Source organism: Solanum tuberosum, unplaced genomic scaffold (assembly GCF_000226075.1).
Source record: "Solanum tuberosum cultivar DM 1-3 516 R44 unplaced genomic scaffold, SolTub_3.0 scf00640, whole genome shotgun sequence".
Lineage (NCBI taxonomy): Eukaryota > Viridiplantae > Streptophyta > Magnoliopsida > Solanales > Solanaceae > Solanum > Solanum tuberosum.
In genome coordinates, this window is record NW_006239562.1 from 1 (window position 1) to 10,401 (window position 10,401).

General features: G+C 35.4%; 1 pseudogene; it reads right to left on the reverse strand.

Moving 5' to 3' along the window:
• Positions 1-6,831: 6,831 nt before the first annotated feature.
• Positions 6,832-9,622, reverse strand: LOC102598376 (receptor-like protein 12; annotated as a pseudogene).
• Positions 9,623-10,401: the final 779 nt, after the last annotated feature.

A 10,401-nucleotide genomic window follows, 5' to 3' on the forward strand; every position in this document is an offset into this window, starting at 1 on the left:
AAAATCACTCCATCACAGGACGTGCATGATGATGTGACTTTGGGTTGTATGTCCTTCCACATTGAAGGGAAGTGAATTTCGTCCCACCAGGACGGAGCAGCAGCTGTCATGGTTGGTTTTGCATGCATTAACATCCCTTCAGTAGCAAGTATTGAACTACAAAATGGGAAAATTCAGTCCACAGAACAGGATCTTTTGCTCTATGATAACAATTAAAATTGTATACTTGAAATGTGTAAAAGACTTGACATCGATAGTCTCTTATTACATCTTATATTATTTTTTGTTGCAGCTGAAATCATTAAAACTGATCCAATTATGAAATTAGTTAACAGAGCAGTAGAAAATAGGGTTGTCATTCTCTCCGGTGATGACCTTATCTCTGATTTAAACATCGGGAGCGAATCCATCTGCTGAAGGTGTTGATGATGAAACAGTCAAGGTTGTTGATATTGTTGAAACTTCAGGAGCAACCTTCTTTTGACAAGAAGCAGTTTGTTGGGCGGATCCACAATATTAACATGAGGTCATTCTAGTTAATTTTGGATCCGCCTCTGGTTAGATACATAAATTATGTAGTATCTAATTCGCAAAGGCAAACATTTAGATAACATAAGTTACTGTAGGAATAAACTATGCCTTTGTAATACATAACTTGCGCCTTGCGTATTTTGTTTCAAAAGGAGCTAGAGTTTGTTCAGATAAACATGTTGCATAAGAAAGAAGCTTATTATCTGTAAAGATGAAGAAATAATCATCAATTTGATCTGAGCTTTGCTATTGAGAATGACTTATTTAATTAGTTTCCTAAGTACTATACTTGCTGCGTGCTCTTTAGAGTACGAGGCCTTGCGTGTATTTTTAACTACTTGCTGTAACAGAACATCTAGTACTCCTTTGAGCTAATCCCTTTACTGCTTTCGAGCATAAGCTCAAGAACACGTCTATTTCCTATATCTTTATTTTCCTTTAGGCAAGAATCTTTATCTTACTCTTTTACCTGGTTCTAAAAGAGCCTGACTGTCTCAGAAATTCAGTTTGTTACAAAGAAAATTATTAGTTCAATGTATAAAGGCTAATTCTGATATCAACTTTTTTGCTCTTCTTGAAGTAAACAATACCTAACTGAGTAATTACATAAAATAAGTATCTAATGTCGCAACAGAAGAAAACTAATGTCTTTATTTGCTATGATGGTTAACAAGCAGGTTTACACATGGAACTTGGAAATGCTATGATTTCTTCCCTAGCATTAACGATGTATGTCAACATGGGAGTAAAAGGGACTGCAACAAAATGAGCTTTGTCGATTTCGGGTTCCCTTTTGATCCCTTTGCATTCTATGAAATTCTATGGTTATTCCTTGCAACTGAATATGCTGAATTTGTTGAGTCACAACAGAAGAAAGCTGGAACATATAAAATGTAACAGACACTTGACGAAACAAAACAAAAATACTTTATGAAACATCACATACTATGAAAGTAAGAGCTTTTATTCGCATCCCAGCAATGCAATGGACTTGAATCCTACTAATTTCAAAAATGAAATATTAAAATTAAAAGCGTTAAGGATGAAGGAGGTAGAAAATTTATGGATATATAATATGTTATCTTCTGAAGGATAGAGATTAAGTTGAACACCTAGAGGTTACACACTATAGTAATTTCTTTTCTTGTGTCTTTTCATTCTCTTAATAATTTTGTGTTCCAATTTTACATCCATCCTCGAAAACCATGCTGGATATTGAGTTGACAACATTATGTATATTATGGACAGTCCAATAACAAATCCACAACCGTAACCCATTAGAACAGCCTACCAATTTATAATTGTTGAATCTCCTTCTTCTTCTTCTTGATCTAGCCCATATGTAGTTGTTGCTTGTGGTACCCCTTCATCACCGCCACAATCTTTTGAGAGTGGCAATCCATGTAACCCATCTTCTTGATCTAGCCCAATGTTTCCACTGAAATGGTTATCACTCAAGTCTAAATAACTTAGTGAAGGGAGGGAGAATATCCATGATGGTATAGTCCCATTCAAATGGTTTGATGACAAGAAGAGTGAATGTAGGTTTTGCATACCACTTACATTAGAAGTAATTGAACCTGTTAGGGAATTGAATGAAAAATCTAGCTCAACAAGTTGCGTCCATCTGTTAAAGGATAAGAACTCAAGTTGGCCGTCAAAGTTGTTATTTCCTAGTGATAACGACTTGAGCCCCATTCTTCTTCTTTTTTGGTGTATCATCCGGTGTCTGGTAAACACATTGGAGTCCGACTATTTTAAACTCGTGTCATGCACAGTGTAGAGCCCCATTTGGTGGGGGGGGGGGGAATGCTCTCTACCAAGGATTTTTTTATACCCAGGGCTCAAACATGAGACTTTTGGTTAAGAGATGAGCAACCTCATCCACTGTACCACATCCGTTGGTGATGAGAATATTAACTTTAACAATTGGGAACAATTATGTAATCAATTTAAATTGGGAGAAGGCATAAGTACCCCTTGAACTATAACCGAAATTAAAGGGACACACCCTATATTTACGGAGGTCCTAGTACCCCCTAAATTTTTTTCTATATATTTCTTTGCACTTTATGTGTTGACATGAAATCATAACTCTTCAATTAGCTACGCTAGTTTTTTTTTTTTTTTAAAAAAATTCTTCTTATTTTATTTGCCTTGTTTTTAAAATAAGTTGGCACACATAATATTTTTTGTTTTTCTTTGCATTGTATTTAAAATTTTTCTCAAGCATACGTAAATACGTATTTTTTTCTCTTTTTTCCTATTGATTTTATTTATATCTTTTATTTTCATTGTCTTTCTTTTGGATTTGATTTCAAATTTAATTCCAAATGTCTGATATTAATATAAGCTAATTTTGGATGGATACAAGAAAAAGTGAAGGAAATCAAATAAAACATAAAAAAATTAAAGCATTAAATATAAAGGAATTATTTTTAAAAAAAAGTATAACTGAGAATTTCAACTTTAAATACAGGCAACAATTACTTATAACCAATTAAATTCTTCTCAGAGCGAGAGTAATCTATAAGAGTATTTATTGGTGTATATGCCTTGAAAAAACTTTTCACGCCAATAAATCAAAGAGAGTTTGATTATTTAGGATAAGAATACATTGATTGGTGTATACACCATAAAAACATTTTTTCAAGTTGAAAATCCTTTAAAATTTTGATTGGTTGGGATAAGAGTGTTACTCAGTGTATAACATTGACCTAAAGGTGAAAGATTCACAAAACTTTTGATTAGTTAGGATAAGAGTATTGCTTGGTGTATAGACCTTGACAAAAACATTTCACGTCAAAAATTCATTTTTTATTAGTTAGGATAAAATTGTTATTTGATTTATGCACCATATTGTATATTAACTTGATGATGATCAAACTTATATTTTAATAATTCTAATAAATTTACATATTACCAAGTCAATGCACGAGCCATTGCAAAGAAAAGTTCAAATAAAACCAACAGAAAAATTCTATCACAAAAGTGGCTCGTATATATGTCACGCCCCTAGTCTACACCCTGGGCGGGACCGGCACTCGAAGACCATTGTTAGCCCCAAGCGAACCCTTGGCCTGGCTTACTTAACTCAGCGGAAAACTTAACTCAACAGAATAACTCCATGTAATGAAAAGGTCATAAAACAACCCAACTGATAAAATCTTGGCCAAAAAGGCAACTCGAGTCTCAAAATAGAATATTTATATATATACATAGATGAAAGACTCAATACTAACTGACTGACTGACTATGAAGCCTCTATAATACTGAGCTGGATGTTGGGACAGACCCTGCAACATCCTAATAAAACAAAACTAGGAGCACAAAATAATCGAGTCCTTCAGAATGCAAAGAGGCTCACCACTGACTCTAGAGTGCTCAGCTGGATCAACGACGTGCTGGATGCTGATCATGGGTACCTACGTCTGCATCATTATAAGATGCAGACCAACTGGCATCAGTACATTGAATGTACAAGTATGCGAGTTGGAAAGCTAAACCACAACTTAAACTTGAAAGGAGTACAAGAGAACACTTACCTTGGCTCTGTTCAACTCATGAATAACTGAACTCAAATGTAAAGCAATAAGACACATGCAATACATTAAGCTTGTAAAACAGTGTAAACAACTTAATTCATTAAGGATAAAACAATAACAAACTCAACTTTACTTATATAAAAGTAATATAACTTTAGTGGGAGATTCTTTAACCGAAAACCACCACTATGAGCCCTAGTAATGATGCAACGTTTTACCTCACATTTCCCAAGGACCATCCTATACCTTGCCGTGATATAGGACCTTACTTTACTTAGTGGATCCACTAGCTTAACTTACGTGATCATCTAAAAAGAATGACCCGTCAAGTCCCATGTTGGCTACATGGTTCTTATGGAGTGTTGAGTTAATATGAACTCGCGTCCCCAATTCGGTGCTCAATACTACTCCCAAAAATACTTTGGCTCATAAGTGTTTTAAACACATCTTTCTTTAGTTTGAGAAAAATTGCTCAAAACTTAGCCCAAAGGCTCTCTTGGAAAACATGGTTCCTTTCTTACTCAGATGAGAAAAACATTTATGAACTTCTTTGGGAATACTTAGTTCCCTAATAACTTTTGAGAAAAATGAACTCAACTCTATACTCTTTACTTAACTTGAAACTCTATACTCTTTACTTAACTTGAAACATGAACCTTAAAACGAAGTTAAAATGTTCAATAAAAACTCTTGAAAACTTTAAAGACTTGCTTTGACTTGCTTCTTAAATTCTAAGTTTGGCTCTAACTTCACTTGACTTTGATCCTAACTTTCCTCGAATTGGATTATGGATTCAAGGGTAATGATCTCATGTTTATGGATGAGTTCTTGATGTTTAGGCGTACCTTAAAGTGTTGAAAACAACTATAAAACATAGGTACATTACCAAGGACATGTTGGAAAAAGTGGGGGAATGAATGGGAAGACTTGGCGTCCTTGGCGCTCTGAGAGGCGCGGAGCGCCAGCCTTCAACCTTCAGAGAGGCCTGCTGGGCGCTCTTCATGGCGCGCCGCCCCAAGGGCTGGACTTTAGAGTCCCTTTTGGGGGGCGCTGGCTGGCGCGACGCCCCCGTCCTTTTCCCCGAAAATTTAACTTTTCTCCTTAGTTTCTCCAACTCTAAACCTTCTAAACTTCAAAGTTTCCAGCCCCAAACACTTAATATCACAAAACCCCTCAACATACAATAGATTCAACTCGAAATCACAACCGGAAACATGTACCGATACAACAAGGAACTTCAACAACACAACCAACAACTTCAACAACACCACCAACAACTTCAACAACACAACCAATCTTTTCTCGGAATTAAAATGAGTTTGGCGTGTGGGGGAATGAACCAACCCAACACTATGATCTCACATACCTTAATAGGGATCACCCCCGACGAAAACCACGACGATCTTGACGAATCCTTGCAGAATTTTTTGCACATAATTTGTGAAAACGATGTCATTCTATATATTCCCTTTCTACTACAATACAACAAGAAGAAAATTTTTAACTTATGAGAAAATTTTACATGACTTAAAGAACTGTAATTCTTGTCTTTCAAACAAACATTTTAAGGATATACATAGATATCGTTCTATGACTTGTTCTAGTGGTATAAAATTCTTTCTACACGAAAGAGAATCAGTTTTTTTTACAGTGCTGAGCAAAAGGAAGATGGAAAAGACTCTGCTGCCTTTCTTCAAATTGAGAGATTTAATGAACTCTACGACTATGCCTCTGCATCTTCTTATTTGGATTGCGTTAATTGTTTATTTTTCATATGGGGATCATTAACTGCTGCAATTTTCAATCCCAGCATAATGTCGACATGGATATATCCATTTGCGAGTTTTAGAACTTCAAGGTTGTTGATATTGTTGAAAGTTGAAACTTTCAGGCTTCAGGAACAACTTTCTGTTGACAAGAAGCAATTTTTTGGGTACATCAAAAACCTAACAACCACGTTATACACAGAGAATCAAGAAGTGATTAAGAGGAGCATTAAAGTGGATTGATGGAAGAGTCAACACATATAATTGAATGTTCGTGTTGTTATGGAGAAATTATCATTTGGAACCCGGGGTGGAGCTAGAGGGGAGACGAAGTTCATCCAAACCCTTTTGCCAAAAAATTACACTTAACATGCGTGGTCAAATTTTTTGTATATGTATATACAGTAGATGATGAATTTCCTCCATGAAAATTCTGTTTCCGATCCACCACTGATTTGGTACTGGTTATATGCTATTGTCAGTTCCAAAGGTTTGCTTTTGACAAATGTTGTGGAACAAGTTAATGTGGAATGATGTTTTGCTCATATTGCACATCCTACTTTTACTTTCTTAACTATTTATCGATCGATTGAGCATTGTGCTCCTCTGTAAATAGCCACAGTGATAGCTTAGAATTATATACTCAACATAACAGTAACAGTATATCTTAGAATTTTCCGACTATCAGGCAGTGTTTTATTTTCTGATAAGATTTTGTTCACACAATCCCGTGTTATCTGGTGGACAGTTCGGAAAGAAAACAAAGGCGAATATATTTTACGAGTAGGACGTCACTTTGCTTATGCACTAGGATAGTCACAGAAATTTACTATGAAGACAGTGTCTTCTATAGTGTGCCTACTCAAACCAGTTTTCCGCATCCAAGACTCTGTTTTGTCACCAAGGAGAGTCTTAATAGGTAGACGTTTAGCTTGTTAATGAAATTACTTACTATGTAACAAACTATTGATAAACAAAAACTAATGCTTTTATTCACAGGGAAATGCACACTTCAAAAACATCACAAACTACAAAAGAATTAGGCTTATATTTTCATCACCGGCTACATATATACTAGACTTGAATCCTGCAATTTTCAAAAATGAAAAATTAAAGTTAAGAGCTTTAAGGATGAAGGAAATGAGCAAATTCATTGATAAAGATCAAATTGAATACCTGGAGGTAACACACTAATATCTTTTCTTATGCCTTTTCATTCTCGTAAGAATTTTGTGTTCCAATTCTACATCCATTCTCGAAAACCATGCTGGATATTGAGTTGACAACATTATGTATATTATGGACAGTCCAATAACAAGTCCACAACCATAACCCATGAGAACCGCCTGCCAACTGATCATTGATGAATCTCTTCCTCCTTCTTCATCTAGCTCAACTGGATTCGTCGTTTGTGCTACCCCATCATCACCACCACAATCCTTTGAGAGTGAAAATCCACGTAACCCATCATTTCCTTGGTATGAACTGTTCTCAAACGTATCAAATTGTTTCCTTTCGGGATGCATCCAACAAGATGATTGTGAGAGAGATTTAAGACTTCAAGTGATTTGAGGGATGCAAGCTGTTGTGGAATTTCTCCACTGATTTTGTTGGATGAGAGATCCAATGATTCAAGTACAGATAACTGGTGCAGTGATGCTGGTATATCACCTTCCAAGACATTATGAGATAAGTTTAACGTACGAAGCCCAACGAGATCTCCAATAATGCTTGGGATATGACCTTCAAATCTATTCCTTGAGAGATCCATAATCATGTCTGTAGTCAAAACTCGAGGAAGTTCAAGATCCAGTCCCTTTGTTGTCACTGTCAAAGAATTCGTGTAATAATAAGAATATATATTTCCTACATACTCTCGGGTTCCACTGCTCTCATCCAATCATTTTCATGGCTTCAAAATTCTCAAAAAAGGACTCACTGGTAAATCTCCACTAAATCCATTGGCTGAGAGATCTATGACTCGAATTTGAGCAAACAAGTTATCAGTCCTTGAATCTTTTATAGGGCCATAGAACTTATTTGATCTCAAAATCAAAATCTGCAAATAAGGTAGGGCTCCCAACCATTTAGGAAATGTGTCACTCAACTCATTGTTACCTAAATCAACAACTTCCAAATATGTGCAATTGATCAAAGATTGCGGAACTTTCCCCTCTAGCTTATTCCCGTCAAATTTAATGACTATAAGTTGGTTTCCTATACTAAAAGTTGTATTAATTTTCCCGCTAAGACTATTGTTGCTTAAATCCAAAATCCAAAGTCCACTCATCTCACCCAAACATAGTGGGATTGTTCCCTCCAAATTATTGCTGCCCAAATCTAGCACTAACAGTTTTGTCAGATTGCAGATGGTTGAAGCAATCTGTCCACTGAGATTATTTCGTGAAAGGAGAAGAAATTGTAGGCCCTGCAGATCTAAGAGTGACTTTGGAATAGGACCTTGCAGCTGATTTTGTTTTAGAGAAACTCGATACAATGATTCGGAATAGAACTCCTGAATATTTTCACTTAAATGGTTATCACTCAAGTCTAAAATCCCTATTGAAGGGAGGGAGAATATCCAGGAAGGTATAGTCCCATTCAAGAGGTTTGATGACAAGAAGAGTGAATATAGGTTTTGCATACCACTTACATTAGAAGGAATGGGACCTGTTAGGGAATTGGCTGAACAATCTAATAATCCAAGTTGCGTCCATCTGTTAAAGGATAAAAACTCAAGTTGGCCATTAAAGTTGTTATTTCTAAGTGATAACGACCTGATCTTTCCAAATCTAAAGAAATCAGAAATTGGTCCTTCAAGATGGTTATAACCAAGGTCCAAAACCTCTATGTTGGTGAGATTCCAGAGAGGTTTAGGAATAGACCCTGAGAGATTACAAGAAGCTATTCTCAATCTATGCAGTGAAGTTAGATGACCAAATGATTCTGGTATCGTACCAGTAGCATTCACACCACTGAGATATAACTTCATAAGTGATGCACTGCTATTCCATTTGGTTGTGGGAAACCTAACAGTGAGCTGGGGATTGTCTGATAAATCAAGAGATTCCAAGTTGGAAAGGTGGAAAACTCCTTCGGGCAATATCCCGTATATCTGCGTGTCTGAAAGTCCTAGATTTGTTAAATAAGAAGAGAATTTAAGAGGAATGGTTGAAGAGATGTTCACAGAGCTAAGGTGGAGCACTCTTAATCGGGTCAAGTTCTTAAGGAGCAGTTCAAAATTGTGAGGTTCGAATCTAAGCTCATATGGATCACTCTCGATACTAAGAACGTGCAATTTAGAAAGATGAGATATTTCTGCTGGCATTATACCTGTAAAAGTTGAATATGACAAATCAAGATGAGTCAAACTAGAAAGCTCACCAAATTTAGGTGAAATGAACGAGTTTAAAGAGGCTACTGTTGGAATGAAACTCGCCTCGAAGTTGGCTGCGACTGAGATCAAGCTGAATCACTTGTCCTGTCATCTCGTCACACTTAACTCCATCCCATGAACAACAATCTGCGCTCTTATTCCATTTAACTGTTTTAGGATAATAACCACTATAAGAAGCATCAAGATTTATAGTAAACGTGTTTTTGAATTGAAGAAGAGCAAGGGCTTGATCATTGAGGCACAAATGAGGTAAAGATGAGGAGAAAACAAGTTGACAGAGAAACGCGCATAGCAGAAACAATGCAAGTTTTCCAATGCCCATTTTCGCGCCTCAAAATATATATCAAAATTACTAAGTAAGTGTTTCAATTCTTGCTTTGTGTCTCTATTCAGTAATTTTGATGAGGTTTATATAGCACATAGCAAAAGACAATTTTCTATTAATTTTCGATTGTCGTAAGTCTATAGAGCTTCTTCTGATAAATATTTAGTGGGGTTAGTTGTATAGTCAGTCTTTGGTGATGTTCCAATGAAAAATTGTTGGTGCATAGACCTTGACCAAAACATTTTCCAATTTTATTTTGATTGGTTAGGATATGAGTGTTGGATGTTGTACAGACCTTGACTTTCAACTAAACATATCCAAGTTGGTTTGGTCATATGCACAAAGATTACTTTTTCTAATGGTAGTGAAAACATTAATGTTAAATTCTTTTATTTTTTTGATTTTTTAAAAAAGAATTCATGTAGAGGTATATATGATCCTTTCAGCAAAATTCAGGGTATATTTGATCTTTCTCACACATGATTTTTTTTTATTCAACGTGTAGTTTGATATCGCTATTATAGATTTATTTGCTTATCATTATTTGAGTCTCTTATTCTTATTTAATTTTTTTCCCTTTCATTTTTAGTGTAAAAATATGAGAATAAAAAAAATGTGAATAGAAAAAGAGAAAAAAGTAAAAAAAAAATTAAAACTATTTTTTGCGGCTATATTGTAATTTATTTTTTGTATTTGTTAAAAAAAAATTGGATGGCTACATAAACATTTATACTTTACTTTTTCTTTATAAAACAGAGGAACAATGAAATACCAGTATTGGTGTCTAGTACTGCCGAATGCAGAGGTTTTTTCATATTCCTTTTGCTGATCAACATT